Raw genomic sequence first — 17,667 nt, 5'->3', positions numbered from 1 at the left:
TGATGAATGAAGCACTAATTACCCTATGTTAAGAATTTCCACTAAAAAGGAAAGTGTGTTGCTTTAGGTTTTAGCCCTTCCATGGACTCCAGAACCAAAAACTTGTATATGGCTTGCTTTTTTCAAAATATGTGGTGTTTATTCCTATCCTATGGCATTGTCAATGCCAAAGGCTTTAAAAAAAAGCTGAGAACTGAAATAGAGAAATGTCAGAAAATCCTGACAAACCACCCCCCCAAAAGACTTGTACAAATGGAGACGAACCAACCTATTCTGATAAAACAGTGACTAACTTTTCATCCTTTTTTAGCAAAAGATAGCAAAAGATGCTAGTTTCCTGTAAAGCTCAGCTTATTAGCTTAATCCTTAAAAAAAAAAAAAAAATTATAAATGCCAATATTGGTACTACTTGTGATTTTTGTCACAGGTTTCACATTATTAGGTGTTCTTCTTTGGCCCCACCCTTCTCAATTTAGGAGACTGTGAGAAATTTAGATTTCAGTGCTTTTAAAGAACATTTCTAAACCTCACTATTATGGGTAAATAGGCTGAAAACTATCATGCAAACCTGTCCTAAAGAAACCAAAAAACAGAAATATTTTGCTCTACAATTCTTAGCCAACATCATGGTTATAGCAGGGCTTAGCTCCCAGATCCGTTCAGCGTTAGCTGTTTTGAAACGCAGAAATGTATTCTTCCAAGGGGAATGAATCAGCAACATTAACTCTCACCATCAAACAGAAAAATCCCTTGCTCATAAGACATCACCAAGACCCTCCCTCCTTGCTGCTCGCCACCTTGCTCTGTTTAATATCCACCTTTTACAATGGCAGCTGCTGCCTTTGCTGCAGAGGCCAGCAGGTTAAAAGGGTCATTCTGGCTAGTCAAGACAACAGTGCAGAAACTTCTGAAAACGCCTCCCGTATGGCCAAAGGCAGCAGCCTCCCCACAGCAGGGGAAATTTGGCACGTTTCTTTTCTGAAGGGCTTCTCCGCTAGCATTAGGCAGGAGATCTAATGCGAATATCTGTGGTGGAGAGCAGACAACGTTGCCCAACCAACTGCCGAGCAAAGAGATCCTAAACCGAATGGAGGAGGGAGAACAGGACAGGAATGCTAATAGGTACCACCATGCTTTCGGGTGGGCTTTTTCCCACCCCTTCCTTGCAGCAGGGTTAAGATCTGTGCACCAAGCTCGCTCTTTCTCAACCGTGCCTTTCAGCTGTACCAGGTTAAGCCAGCAGCTTGGCCTCGGCCTGTTATCACCTGTGAGTGCGTCTCTGACACCACCACTGCCGGTGGTCCTCTTTGGCCAGTTTTTGGCTCGGTCTTGTTTTGTTTTTAGCTAATTAGTCACTAAAAATCATTGGCAATGATTCCAGGAAAGGCATTACCGAATTCTGTGTACAATAGTTCCAGGAAACTAGAAGGCCTATGAAGCCTTTCTGATGCTCAGAGCATATACAATGAAAGAGAGCTGTCCCTACTGTGAGTCATGTTCTCTCTAGCCCCATTCTCAAAAAGCAGTTAAATATGTAAACGAGGCATGACTTGTAGGGAAGAGGAATATTTTTATTTTAACCAGCTGAGAGGCAGCTGGAAAAAATAAGCGTACTTGTAGAAACAAGCACTTTTTCCAATTCCAACAGACCACAGCAGCACACTGTGCACACTTATAAACGTGTGACAAGCGGACTCCGACAAAGACACTAATCACATGTTGCAAGTTATGGAGGCATTTAAGTGTTTTCCAAAACCGGTCTGGTGCGAATACTACCTCTTTCTGACAAAATGCTTGAGCAGAGTGAGGCGAGTTAGCAAAAGAGACAGGGCATTAAGGACAATTTTTTCCTTCTGCAAATCAAAAGTGTTTTTGCTGTGCAGGCGTTAGATTACTTCATGCTATGCAATGACGTAGATCTACAGTTCGCAAATTTAACAGTCTGCAGGCCTCCAAATTGCTCCTCACTACAGATACAGATAACCTTAAAGTCACTTGCAATGCAGCGTTTTGTATGGCCCCCTTGTCACACATAGCCCCTCAGGTGGCTCTGAACCTCAGTCCCCATTTACAGTGCCTGCACGCAAATTGGTATTTAGGGCATTGAAAGGCAGCAGGTGCTCGCCGCCGCTGCAAGGACACCAGCAGCACTAAATGCGTCTGGTGAGGACAGAGTCCCGCGCGGCAGCCAGTGTCACGCAAGCCCAGAGACATCTGTGCAGGCACCCGGCCGCTCTGTGCTTTTGTGGGTGCGGACAGGCATTTTTTGCTACCATCAGTCATGCAGCTGACGTAGTCCTCGCTCCACAGGTCGGCCCGGGGAATAGAGACCTGCTAGTATCCTATGCTAATATCAGAGAGCAAACATGAAAACAAGCAGCAAGTTATAAATCTTTCCTGTCCAGATGTTTAATCAAATTCTTTCATTTACATCAGTCTGAACTTTGAGTATCATCCCTGAAGTTAGAGCTACTGTTACCTTTATAGCAGTGTAAATGAGAAAAGGATTTGCTTCTCTGGCTTTGATTCTGTTTTCAAGCTGGTTTTAAAGTCATATCAGTTCATAGGAGCTAGCGGAAATATTTCAAATACTATAGTAACGTAACAGTGCATCTGTAGACATGCTTTTGTTTTGCCCAGTAGAGCAAATTGAAATTGAAATCCAACGATATTCAGACAAACAGACTGGGGAAAAACAGCTTACTCTTTAGCTCAGAGCTACTTTGTTCCTTCATGATGATTTTAGAGAAAAAAAAGAAATCACAATATTTTCTTGTTGCTATGGCATCCTGCAGCATAGATACTCACTATAGCAACCCACATCCTAACGCCAAAGGCATTGATCAGCATGCAAGGGTTGCCATAGTAAAAATATAATTTTGTTGTTGTTGTATTGATTAGTGCCTTTGGTGCCAGGTGCCTAGAAATGTCAGAGGGGGTTGCAAGCACCCTTCACAAGACGACTGAGAGTGGGTGCACGTTCCCTGGTGGCAAGCATAGGCTAGAGTTCAGGACCAGCTTTGTCTAGGCAAAACCAGAAAATCTTGCGTTTTGCCCTGCAAATCTTGCATGTTGCCAGAGCTTAATGTATTTAAGAAATACTATATGTGGTTTCTGTAGTTTATTTGCTCTTCACGGGCTAGGGAAGCATTCCTGCTCAGCAGTAATTGCACTCTGACATGGGGAGTCCCCAGGTTAGGGAGAATGGGCCTGTGCGTCGGATAGTAAACCATGGCCCTATAGATTTGTGCCCACCTCCTAGTTTGGCCACAGGCCCCATGTGTACCTGGGAAAGCTTCTTGTATGTGGCTGCTCCTGATCTGTGGAATGAAGCAGTCACCAAGGAGCATTGCTGCCAACAGTAGTACAGCAATAACTGTTAGATAGCAGCAACGGGAGGGTATGATCATAGCAGCTGTGGGATTATACACCCAGGAGCTTTCCCCAGCCTGGTTTTGCATGGAGAAGTAATGAGAAACTGTACGTTACATGCCTAATTTCTGTCGGAGACTCACAAATTGAATCAGATGTGGCTCCCTCAACTTGGCACTTTTCCCAAACTGCGCAGCCATGGTTCAGAAAAAGGAGGAAGACAGTAGTTAAATTCACACCAGTGTTGTTTTCTCCACCTAAGGAAACACTAATCTGCTACTGTAGCGTCTGAACACGAACAACAGCAAGGGCACAAACGAATTGGCGCCTGTACCAAAGGACTATTGTCACCAGCATATAAGCCCTGCTGCCTTCCATGCCTGCTCTATTATCTCTGCGACCCCAAACATGGCAAGTGTTCTTAATTGCTGGCCTTAATTTGGTCTACAAAACTCTCCCTTGCCTGTAATTCATTCTGTTTTGCCATATTACACTAATTATTCTGGATGAAAATACTCCAAAATCTCTTTTCTGTTTATCTCAACGCATTTCTGCATAATACGTACTTCCCCACGAAGCCAATGAAAAAGCCTCTATCTATTGTCAGTTCACAAGTGCCATGTAAATGACATCCAGCCCCCAGAGTTTTTTGATTAATCATGCCTGGGCATTTTGAAAACTGAATTTATCCTTACGGTTACGCACTCTTCTTGTGAACGGCTGTGCTGAAGTCAACGGAAGTGCTCCCTGTGTTATGTGTTTGCCTTAGTATAACTGACTGCAGTGTACAGCTCGACCTAAAATCACCCAGGAAAACTTGCAGACATCCCCATGAACAAAGTCAGCTCTGTCAGCTCCCTGCTTACGCTACCTTTGCTGCTGCGATAGCCCCACAGTGAAGCCCGGAGGGACATTTCAGGTCAGACTCTGTCTGTGTGTTCATGCGACCGTTGCATTAGCAAGCCTCTTGCCTCCCTCCCTCATCCTCTCATATTCTTCTCAAAGGCTTTACAATAGCGCCTTTCCCATCTCCTTTCGTGTATCTGCTTGCTTTAGTCTTGATTACCTTTGTTTTGATTTCCAGCATCGCCACAGAGGTGCTTGGACGTTTCCTGCCTCAGATCACTAGGTGGCACAACGCAATCAGTGAAAGCTCTTGGTAAGAAAACACGTAGGGATGCAAGGATCTAACCTTTTTACTTTGATATATATGGTTTATTTGTTGTTTGTTTCTCAAAATGGGAGGTTAAACATTGTTATTAACTGCCTTCCAATTTCAGGTAATAGAAAAATATGATACGCTTTGGCCAAGATGCTTTGCTTTTGGAGGGCCGCTGTGGGCACTTCAAAGAGGTCTGCTTTTCACAGTACTACGCAGCCATCTCTGAAAATCTTCTTTTCCTAAAATGCTGCCCGTGATCCCCCAGATCTCTAGTCACCTTTATAGATTGTGGTGAAGGGTGTTAGTGCCTGCCTGTTGTAGCTGTAGTGAAAGTAGCAGAATGAATGATGGAGGAAACCACTTTGCAATAGGCATCGATATTGCAGAAACTTGCAATAGATGATATCAGGGGAGGGGAAAAGGTTGTGCACCTTGCTGTACTCTCTCCAGTCTACTTAGCCGCACATAACGCAGGGGCTAAAGGTTTCTGGGTGTCTAGACAGCTCATGCATGGCCTAGAGTAACACCACCAGTAACAGTAGCAAAGTACCTTTTACTGTAGTCTCTACCACCAGCCCAACTTTCAGCACATCCTCTGCATTGGAGTTTCCTGAGCAGTCCTCACCATAAAGCTTTTCACACGCTTGTAGAGTTTTCCTTAGTCGCACTGTAGTGGTAAGGAGGAGCTGGAGCAGTCAGCTCACTGCTGGAAAGTGGGTTAAGAAAAATCGTATTAAGGATGACGTGAGTCATGAGTAGTGGCCCTGGAAAATGGTATCCTTTGAAAGGAGAGGGAAATGATGTGTTGTAGAGAAAGCAAATGATGATCTATTCTTATGAGATACAACTTGGGTAAATGTCTTGTGTCCTGAGCATCATTAGTTGCAGTGTCTTGTAAACTCTTAGTTATAGGAAAGAGGGAAGTACAAATAGCCTTCCTTGCCTTCCAGAGATGTTACTACCCCTGCCCAAGAGCTTAAATGCTTACTGCTAAATATGGCAAAGTAATCCACTTCATAAACAGTAACCTGCTTGCAATAAGTTCCCAGAGCTTGTATAGCTTGTATACTGAATGGGAGTAGTCTTCTCAAAATCCAAATGAGGAAGGTCTCTCCATTACTCTCACTCCAAACGAGAAAAGTTTCATCAAATAATATGAGACAGCAAAGCACTCGCTACCTGCTTTTGGCTGTTCTCATCTCTCAGAGCTGTGACCGCATTCGTGGGAACATTCGGTAACGGTGTATTGCAAGGCAAGGCCCTGCGAGCACCCATTCTCCGGAAAGGCAGCTATCCGTAAAACACTCTTAAAAACCTGAAAGCCTTGAAACTGAAGGTAGTGTGCTGGTGGAAGAGGGTCAGAAAAATATGACTTTCTTAAATCAGCTTTTCTTAACTTTTCCTAGTGTCATTCTGTGAAGGTTGTTATATATGCTCGTCACTAGATTAATGAAAGGGCTTGGGGGTACAGGAGGTCTCTTGCTTGTGAGGCACAGCTTCAGAAAGGCTCTCTTTTCTGGGATGTGGCTCATAAAAGCATTTTCACTTGGACATGAAAGGCAGCATATGCTCCAAAGATGGTTCCAGAAGGCGCATTTCTGTCCTACAGACTTTGACTTGCCTGTTTACAGTACAGAAACTGCCAAATGAAGATTCAAAGAAAAAGATGACAGCTTTGGGTCTAACTCTCTATAGCTGAGTTTTCTCTATATTCCTTTTATTTCAAGGGATATACAAGACTTACTTAAAATACTAATATCTTTCCTTTCCATGAAGCTTGCTGCCTAAAATTCCCTCAAAATACTAGTGCTAACAGGAAGGTCTTTCTTCTCTGTGTCTCCAGCTATCTCAATAGCTAGAAAAAAAATATTATTTAGCTAATCATTGTTACTGTGATCCGTAGAGACATTTATTTCTTTGTAGATTCACTTTGAAGGTTCAGGAGGATGCTGAAGTTGTACAGGACTTGTACCTGCATTAGGAGGCACTTTCATCCCCTTTTTCCTCTTCAAACAGTCCCTAGACAGCAAAGGGAAGGTACTTTCAGCTGCGTTTAGATTAATTTCTTCTCTGAGACAAGCTTTTTGGTCTCTGCAAATATTTCCCGTACTTTGAACATCACAAAAATCCTGCAAGACAGATATCAGACAAAACCAGCTTCTTCTCTTTATACGTATTCACATATGTATGCTTGACACATAGGTAGGAAAATATTTTTCTACATAACCCCCATTAAAACTACATGAGGCAGTGGCAGAGAGTGAACTGGACTCCATTCCTGCTTATGCTTTCTCAGATGCAGCTGTTCTAGTAACCTCTGTGCAAATTCAGTCAGGTGATTATTGTCTAGCTATCTAACAGAGAAACAGCTTGTTTCCTAAGACCCGTTTGACTTTGTAGTACTAGCAACCAAAAAAAAAAAAAGAAAAGAAAAGAAAAAAAGGAAAAAAGTTTTATCTGACAACACTGAGTCACCAAAAAACGTTCTAATTGAAGCAGACCTGATAGTGGTGGCCTAGCCGAGGAAAACGGTAGCTCTTCCCCTGTTCATTTTGAGAGGAGACATTGAGGATATCTTTTTCCAAAGACACAAAATCTTCCCTTTGCAGATTACCTTTATCAATACAGATGTTTCAGAAAAACTGAAGCAGGATGAATCCTGAGGATTTGGTGCAAATAACCTAGGAACTATTTTGCTGATATTATAAACTTTTTTTTTTTTCTCTAAAAATGATCTCATTTAAGATTCTTGGAAGAGCCTCTTACACTTAGATGCCCCAACCCAAATTGCTGCTGGATGCCTTTTTCCTGAATATGACAAAATGAGGATATGTGGATGATGACCCTGTCTTGTTTGGTGGCACTGCTTGTAGCAAATCACATCATAAAATACAGTAAGTATAAATCTGAGTGTATTACTTTCATAGGGACCGCGACCATATGGAACCATAGGCACTAATTTCCATTTTGCTCTGCATTGTACAAACAAATAGACCAAGCATCAGAGAGCTTTTGATCCATTTTTTATAGAATAAACACATAAAGCATGTGCAAAGATCAAGGTAACGATAGAGACAGGTGCACAGAATAGTAATCATAGTAATGCTATCCTGGATAAATTAAAAGCAGTACAAATCAAACAGCCATTAATGATAGGATACAGAGCACAATCCAGATATAACCTAGTCTGTCTTCCTAAGCAAGAGGATGAACGTGTTACGCTTTTATGCTATTTGCACAGTGTAGTCCTCAACTGCTGATCAAACAATGCACTGGAATCAGATAATCTCTCCTTTTCACTGCTGTGCCCTACATTTAATGAACCACGGCCGGGTCTGTGTCAGTCGGCTCCGTCACTGACTGCCGATAAGAGCCAAAGTTCGCATTTGATAGCACAGGCTGACCTTGGAAGCTCTGCTGTCATCCCTGACAGCACTTTGCCTCTCAGTAGGTTTGCGCTAGAGCTTTAAATACACGTATTTTCTGAAAGGATCCATCTATTGCTCTAGCATGAATGCACAAGACTGTTTGCAAGGAGGTTTTTGTTTTGACTGATGTTAGCACCAGTATCTTCACTGCCTGTGTGTGACTGGTGCTGCTGCTGTGAGCGCCAGCAGAGCCCAAAGGGGCAAAAAGCCCAGATTCTTCAGGAGGGCGTACGTAAAGGAGGGGGCTGGAAACAAGTGCTTTGTCGGGGTTTTTTGGTCTACTTACTTTATTAATAGTCTCCAGACTACCAAAGGAGGAGTATGGGCTATAAAGGAAAACGTGTATACCCCTTTGCACAGAAAATTTTCCTCACTTGCAACCCCCATTCCTTTCTAGCAACTGAAAGACTTTCTTAAACATCACTGGGGCATGGATCCTCACCTTGTTAAAGTAGTAAAGGTAAGTCCTGTTCTGTAGCTGCACACCATAATGACAGTGTATAAAGGCCCTGTATTAGCTGTCAATGTGTAGTTTATAGGAAAGGTTCAAGCTATGAAATTGTTGCAGATGGGCAATGAGGAGATGAGAAAGGAAACAGCTAAACAAACAAATTCCAAGCACTCACTATTAAAAAGAGTCACGTAGAGCGTAAATGACACTAATGGAAATATTACTGAGCCACCACCTCATGCTAACCTCCTGTCTAATCAGAAATACAAAACAACCTTATTTGACTATTATTTAATAAAAAATGAGCTACAGGAACTAGTCTGAGACTGCTAGTTAGTGTAATCATCATCTCTGTTGTTTTTCTCATTCCCATCATACGAACCCTAAGATCATGTAAGGATAAAGTTTATCATTTTTCATTTTAGCTATTTAGTTACTGTGTGTCCCTGAGAAGCTAAAATCTACCTGGGATAGTCTGAAGGATGAAAACAACATCTGCAGACACACTCTTTGTTTCTATTTCTCTACCTGCTTCTACAGAGCCTAGTAGTTTCTCTGGGCTACTGGGCTACCTAGGCTTTTATTAATATGGGACTAGTGCTGCTCTTTGGTTCCACCCTTGGTTGCACCTGTGTTAAAAGTGACCTAGCCTGGAGCGCTCATGTTGCCCTGAATAGAGCAGATGAGCAGGATGTGGAGGACAGTTTTTCAAGCAGGTAATGTGTACAGAACAGCTTTCCTGTGCTCAAAACCAAGCTGTTTGCTTCCAGATATGTAAGGCCAAATACTACAGAGAGTCCAAGAGTTGCACGTTTTGAGAATCTATTTCTTTTTTCACGCTGAAATGGAAGTTGAGTCCCTTCAAAACCAGATGTACACCAACTACAGCCTCTGTAGTGAGCTCTGCAGAAAGGACTCCCCAAAGTATTTAGGCTTTTAAGCCATGGGGGCCTCTGCACTCAATCAAGGTCTTTTTTGAATGGTACACCTGCCTCTATAGCATCCTTGTCTTCTGCTTAAAAATGTCTTAACAATTGCTTAAGTTTACCCATGGATTGGAATACTTCAGTTATTCCGCAAAAGCATGGCAGAAAAGACAACAATTAAAAGTAAGAAAGGCATGGAGCATGGAGGACCAAGAGCCTGGGGTGAAACATCCATTGGCTGTTTTCTGCCTCTCATCTGTTAGTAATAGAGGAGCTCCAGAAAAGTTCTACTTGCTCCTCAAGCGAAGAGGCAGGACTTCAGGTCTAGGTAAGGACAAATTAGCAACTCTCGCAGAATTTCAGAAAGGAGTGTAGAGCTTTTATAAGTTACAGAATTTATTATTATGGATAATCCTCTAGAGATAACTACTATAAACTAAAAAAGCTGTGAAATCTCCAGATTGCAGGATCCTAATTTCTAAGATCTCCAGTGTATGCTTTTAGGCTGTTCTTAGTCCCTTATTGCAAAAAACTGGAGGATCCCCTCCATGCTGTTTGTATTGTGACAACATATATGATTTTGACAACACTTGAAAAGTGTTTGACAACACTTGAGAAGTGTGCATGCACCTCACATTTCTAGGCATGAAGGAAGCCTTCTAATACTAAACACTATTTGAGCCTGTGGCAGATATTTGTCTGAGCCTGTGGCATCTTTTTGAGTTGCTTGAACCTCTTTCCCACTCTCTACATCTGGTCTGATTCTTTCAAGCCAACCATTGAGGATCCCCAAACAGGATTTGCAGTACTGTATTCTCAGACCGTACTGTGTTCTCAGATCGTACACCTATTTCTCACCGACACAAAGGAAAAAGATGAGAACATTTAAGAAAGCCTTGAAAATGGAGCTAAAATGCAAGATATTTGAAGCTTAAAGCATTTTAGAGCTTTTTGCTGAATTACCATGCTACTATTATTATCTAAAACAGGAAATGTTCTTTGTTTTTCTGGATTGACTGAGACTGACATCATGATTCTAATTTCTGCTCGTGTTTTGCATTTGGAGTTTCTGATGTTAAGAACTATACATTTGCCATATGTCTGACATACAACAGGTTCTCTGAGACAATTAATTGATAGCTGATAATTCAGTTTGTTTAAATCGGTGGTTTTTAAAGAAGCAAAGAGGAACACAATTTGCCTTTAAAAACCAGTTTTCAGACAATTTTTAACAAGCTGCATATATATAGTGTATATATATGTGCAGAATATATATAGTATATATTACATATGTATGTACTATAGTATCGTATACTATAATATATATAATAGTTCTGAATAGTGCTGAAAATTTGACTGCTCCATCTTCCATTGTGAATGTCTCATATATGCAGCTAATGATACATTTAATTTTGTTGCTTGGCATCAGTGTTTTCCCCAGGCTCTAGAATATTCTGGTTTCAAAACCATCATTTTTACATTAAAAACTGATAGAGAGAGCACCTACTGGGAATGTTTATCAAAGGTAGAATTCACTTTTCTTCTTCCAACTTTTTCAGCTTTAAGGAAAATATGATTTTATTTTTTTTCTGCCACAACATCTCTTCACACAGAGCTTACGTACTGTGATGAGGAATGTCCTACAAGTACTTGACATTGGTTTGTATCCGCAGGCCAGCTACTCTGTGGGAGTCATCCCTCCTTGTGCTTCCTGGTATTTCTTTGTTAGTTTTCCAAGCTCAAATCTTTCAGGCATCAGAGAGCTGACAAATAGAACATCTGCGAGAAAATGATGGAATATTAAGTGCCCTCATTTTTCATCAAGTAGGTTTCCTGCAGTAATCATTCTTGAACCCGAAGTGAGCTATTGTTGAAATCACATCACTAGAAAACCCTCAGCTTCATTGTCACAGCTAAATAGTCATTCCAACTTTTGTCTGGACTTTCATGGAGGTGTGTGCAGACTGTTGTAAACCTTGTCTTCTCCAGGCTGATTCAAATCTCATCTCAATCTCTTCACCCTCTGTAAATGATGCAAAGTTCATCCACTTTGGAAACCCTTGCCACCTTCTAAAACCTCCTCCTTTCATACCTATTGCCTGCTCACCCTGCTTCTCTGCCATGTTTCAGGCTCTTGCTCCACTCATGTCCTCCTGACTCAGCCATTTCTATGGTGACCTGCTTTTAAAATTGCATTTCTGAACCCATTGGCTATGCTGCATTTTATTTTTTTAATCCCATCTTACAAATCCAGTTTGCAGTTCAGACTTTTGGACAGTTAAGCAAATGTTGGCCATCTACTAGCCATCAGAAGGACCGTACAGCACCAGCCTCCTCTTTGCTCTGATCTTTTCTCAATTCATCTCTGAATTTCCTCCTCCTCCTCCTCCTCCTGTTTTCTTAGTCTCTGAGTTCCTTTGAGCCAGGAATCCTTGTTTAGCTCTTCTGTAAATATATGACTACATACTTGCGTAACTAATACCTGTAGCCATACTTACAACAAACAAAACAATAAGAAGGGGCAGCAGACCGTGCTGAATATCAGGAAGTTTTCCAGTCTAATGCCCTGCTAAAGAACCACAGTAGTACAGGGCCTATTTCAAAGGTGAGAGGAGTCAGTGGAAGGACACCCACTGATTTTGATGAGCTTTTGGATTAGAGTCACAGTACCTGAGATACAACGCGCTATTGTAATACAATACAGTACTAGATTTATGTGGGAAAATATTGATTAAGATATCTACTATTTTATAACTTTGCAAGTACAGAGCATGAATGGTAAAAGTAAAATGTACAGGGATGCTAGAAACATCTCTATCAGGAAAATAAGAAAGGAACATGTTTACCTGTTCCATGTACAGTGTAAACTTGGGTGTTTGACAAAGTCATTCTAAAGCGGGATATTAAAACACTATCAGTAAATGTGCTTTAGCACAGGAATAAGCAACTAATGTTCTGTTAATCAAGATAAGGGACCACAGTGTACATACAAAATAAAAATTTCCATTTTCATTGCTTTTCCCTGGAGAAACTCAGAATATGACATCAAGATCTGAAGAAAAGCAATCTTTCAGGGCTTAAGCAAGAAGCCCTCTCTGTTAGGTTGTTTAGATGTCACTCTTCAGTGGCCAATTGTATTTTACTGAAAGAGAAAAATCATTACTGGGAGCTGTGGCAGTGCAAAAGCATATTAAGGGGCTGATGACATGGTAACCAGAAGAGCAGCTCTCGAGCGGCTTGCCACACTGTCGGACTCTGAGAGGCTGAGAGTGTGCAGCTCACCTCCTCGGTAGTGCGGGCTGTGGCCTGGTGGCTACGACAACGTTTTAAGAAGAAATACTTGTCCCTCTTCCCTCTAGTGCCGGTTGTAGGTATATGCCCCACAGGACAGTTTAGTCTTGTTATTATAGTTCAATTTTGCTATTTCTGATTTTATTTTCAATTCTGTTCATTAAGTAACCTGAGGGACATACTCTCTTTTAGGCAAGGATAAGAAAACTACCAGATATGATACGCATGGGATTTTTGACTGTAGAAACCAAGCGTTCCTTCTAAAATTATCGTAAAAAAAAAAATAATATTGACGCAGTTTCCTTCAGGCATCAGAGCTCAAAAATGCAGCAGAACATGTAGTGTCTGTCTCATGCTATCTGCTGGTACGGGCTGACCTTGCTGCTCTGGCTAAATTCAGTAATCACAGAGATTATACTTTTTTCAGTGTTACTAAGATTCAGATTCTGGGGTATAAATCTTCCGCAAGTGTTGGGTTAAGTTACCATCTATCAGGCAGTCTCAAATATTGAGAAAGATAGGAAACAGTTACAGGTAATATTAAAAGAAAAACAATACCAAAAACATGTAGGATATACAGGGACTTGAACAGCTGAATTTTGCTCCTCTTTGCTCCTATGCTGACAGTTAGGGGGGAAAAAACAACAACAATAAGAAAATGGCAACAAACGGAATACAAGCTTTGTATCTTACAAAGAGAGAAAAATACAGGAGTGTGCGGAGGGAAAGTAAAACCATCAGCTGGACAATAAGGCAAGAAGTAAAGATAGAACTAGAGCACGAGGAGAGAAATGCAAAGAGAAGAGAGACAGGCAGAGTCGAGGACAAGACAAGAGTAAGAGGAAGAAACAGAAGGGAATAAAAGGAAGGCAAAGAAAATAAGCAAGAAGTGGGAAGGAAGAGAGAAACAAGTTAATCGGACAATCAAAGCGCTCAGAGAGACAGAAAGGCTGAAAGAAGAGTAAAGGAATGAAATTGATAGAAAGGGCATGATGAAGTAAAAATAAATATCAGAGGATAAGGATAATAAGGATGTTAAATAATTCAAAAGCCAAGAAAAACAAGTGCAAGATATTACAGTTACGCAATAGGATTTTTTTTCCTATATATTCATTTTCTTACTGTGGTTATATTTCCGTGATAGACAAAAACTGACAAAAGGAAAACGGATAGTCCAGCTTAGTCCTACAGAATTTTGGGCCAATCTTGGAAATTCTTCGGTGCCCTCTTATGGACCATCGGTAGATCTGGCTCTCTGTCCTTGTAACAAGGCCAAAAGGAGCAGTTTGGCTCAGGGCGCCAGGAACGTCTTTGTAACCAGGGACTGGAAGAACACAGTGAAAGGACTTGGTCTGAACGCTTTCGTTGCCCTTCAGCCAGGTAAAATGAGGTCCAGATCAGTTCAAGCATTTTCTTTGGCATACCTGTAAAATCTTTTTAAACTACCACTATAACTACCTTATATTGTGCATTCTGGCAGAGAAGACTGCGTTTTGCATTTTGAGCAGGCCATTTTGATACTTTTCCAAACATTTTTCAAGCTCAAGAAATTATTGAAAGCAATACTTTCCTACCAATAACTTTTCTTTTGAAAAATTGGCATTTATGGAAATAAAAGGGGTACTTCGCTTAATTCCTGGTTGTTTGGTCTTGTGAAACAATTTGTTCTTAAAAAATCGACATGGTTTTTGGATATAGATGTAGAAGCTTGTTATCGCAGCTTAAGCACTAAGGCATTGCAATCCAAGGTTTTTTGTACTTCACAAGTAATGATCCTTCTGTTACTTATGCTAATTAATATGATAAAGCCAAAAATGTGTTTCTTAATAATCAAATAACCTTGATTAACAAACTTGATCTAATTGTGATTTTCAATAATGGGAAAAAAAGATTTAAGTCTTTTAGAAATGCCTTTGCAAACAATTTGTAGGCAAACTAGATCAAAGGATGATGGATATGCACAGTTGCAGTTAGACTTCTGCCAGATGCCTTAGCTCTTCACTACATTCAAAGGCCGTCCTGAATGTCCCACACAAAATAGACCTCAGAGTTTCTTTAAAGACTTTATAGAATTTATTTGGGAAAACATCCAAGACAGCTGTTTTTCCATTATTTACTGAATTAACAGTCTCCTCAACTAATGCTTATTCTAAGATATCCCTTGGTGTATCTGGGCATGTGGGGCATTTGGAGGCTGTTAAAGATTGCATTAATTTTTTTTTTATTGTGCATCAGGATAGTCATTTTCAAAGTATGTGTCTTCATAGACCTGCCTACAGGCTTTATCTTTCTGTTTGCTTAAAGTTACTTCCCTTTATCTTGAATATAAATGGAACTTATTTTATTATTGTTCCTTCATTTTTCAAGTGTACATTTCAGATATTTTTCCTCGCTTGCTCTCCATTTTCCGCTGTCACTGCCTTAAATGTTAATGCACAGCACATTCTGCGTTGGGGCCGGGGATCATTTTTACCTGTAAGTGCTGTAAAATGGAAGATTCGTCACTTCACCACAATGGATGCGTCCTGAGGTTTGATTTTTCACAAATCATAATCTGAGATGGATCAATAATAGTTGGCATTTTTATAATGTCTTGCATCCCAGGAACTAAAAGCACTTAAAAAACATTACCTGAGCTGGAGAATGCCCTGTAAAGTTTTTATAATTTTATGGTCTGTTATTTTTCCCAATTACTGGGCTGCATAAGCACCCTGTTTGGGAACAGTGTGTACCATTGACAGTTCCTCATCCTTCAGCTGCTGTGTGCATAGCGCAGCCAGCACTGCCTTTTTCCTGAGCAAATGCATTACACTTACCAATAACCCATGCAAAGCATTGCGGAAGGGGACTAAAGTGGCTGCTTGAGCAGACTTATGAGGAAAAGGGGATGCTGGTCACAGAGGAAGGAGCTGAAAATTTTGAAACAGTGTTATTGCAGAGTTGCAGAGCAAGGGAGTTACAGAAAAAAGCTTGTTGTTTGTTAAAATAAGAATATTTCAGCAAAATCCTTTTACTAAGCCTTCCTCATTCTGTCCGTAGTATATTGGTGCAATGCCTATGCCTATTTTTGGTGCCCAGTTCCTTTTGCTTATTCACTTTAAATGGAATTTTAAGTCCTTGGGTACTTTTAATTACGTACTTGCGCTACAAGCTTATTTTGACTTACCATGTCGTAGTAAAAGATTTTACAAGGTGCTTTCAAATGAGATCTAATTCATATCTTTAATAAAAGTTGTTGTAGTTAAAAAAAGAAGGGAAGAAAATAATGTGATTTGTTTTGTTTTTTTTGTCTGTTTGTTTGTTTTAGTTTGACTCCTGAATTTAAAAATAGCTGTTGAAAGTATGAATAACTACTACAGACCCCAGAAATAAAAGTGTGTTTGAAAGGCCTGGCAGATCCAGTCCATTTCTTTTTTCATAGTAGGATTTCTTTAGCCTGATAATTTCATAGATCTGGATTAGGGAATGATTGACTGTCGGTGTTATCTATGCCAAACGAAAAGAAAGAAGCAGGCCTGAGAACAAGTGCTTACGTCTTGAAGTAGGTCTCCTGGTGACAGCATAACTCACTTGCGTTGCTTTTGAACGCTCATGTTTGCTGCGCTGAAATTGCACTTGGTGATTCGGTTCAGGAAAGTCACACTTTTGCATCTGACCAGTTCTCTCTGATCCAGCACAAACTTTTCACCAACTTTCATAGCTGTGATTTCTTAGGCAATAATTTTTGAAGCCCTTGTGCTGAACTCATTTTTCCCCAGGCAAACTATTTGCTCTCGATACTCAAGTACATCCACAGCAAGGCTGCAGGATGCCCCTCACACGGACCAAAGAGCAAATCTCCAGCTATTTCCTGAAGGCCCCTGTATTTATAAACGCATATATTTTCTGCTCCCTCGTACACTGCTCTAAACAGTTCCCAGTGTCAGCACTGAGGTGGTGCATACTGTGTTACAAGACCCGTAAGAGCAATAGCCTGCCCTTTATGTATGTGTTTATCTGACAAACAGCAGGAGCATTCTGGCTAAACGCTTTGAAGCAGTAGTGCACAGGGCAGCTTTGTTTAGTAAATGAGCAAAGGGAGGTGGGTTTGAGAAAATTAAGGATTATGAAGAGAGCAGGCCTGAAGTCACCTCTTTAAAATGTTCCACTGCCTAGGAAAATTCCAGCTTTTGCCCATGCTTTGTCCAGTGCAATCCGTTTAATAATAAGCCAGGTAAGCCTCCGTTTGTGTGTTGTGGCTGGCTACTGCAAGCGGCCTTCTGTCAGCAGCTTTGCTGAGGGTGGCAGCCACCTGCTATTTCAGCAGTAAGCAAGAGAGAGAAAGCATCAGCAGGATGCAGGGGATCAGCAACCTAAATGGCATTCAGAGCATACCTCTTTCTTTCTGTATGGTGGAGAGACAGCACAAGTTGTACAAAACCATGATTTGGTTGCTAGTCAGTGTTTGTCTAGTGGGCTTTTTGAGCTCTGCACATGTAAAGCATATATTTATTGTTTATGGCTTTAGGGCTCGAACAGGTCTACTATGAGTCAAACTGTCCTCCAGGACAGAAGTGAAAGACAAGGACCTCTGAGACCTTTCCAGTAAGGGAGAACAACTTGCAGAGGTACTTTGTGCTGCACATTAGCATCGTGCTTACACTTTCCCTGGTATCATACTTCATCCCAATTTGCTCCCAAAGTCTTGCATTTATTGCCTCAGATATACTTTCTGAGTTCAAGTCTCTCTGACTGAACTGCAGCAGTACTTCATGGCTTATAGGATCCCTTTAGTATAGAGTTAAACAGGGCATTTACTACACTGTTGACCTAAATCCCCATCCTTTTCCTGTTCCCTGGCTAAACACTTATCACCAACTTATTAAGGCACCGGGATGTGTATATCCCTGTATGTCCCTGTGTCTTGGTGACACAGACTGGCAACCGCAGAGCCAGCAAGGGCTTGCTGGCTGCATTAGGGTGACCCAAGTGCTCAAACACAAGAAGAAATGATTTGACTCAACCCTATGGTGACATTAATGCCTGGACTTCCCAAAC

The sequence above is a fragment of the Struthio camelus genome, chromosome Z (assembly GCF_040807025.1).
Source record: "Struthio camelus isolate bStrCam1 chromosome Z, bStrCam1.hap1, whole genome shotgun sequence".
NCBI lineage: Eukaryota > Metazoa > Chordata > Aves > Struthioniformes > Struthionidae > Struthio > Struthio camelus.
Note: the sequence above shows the minus strand (reverse complement) of the source record.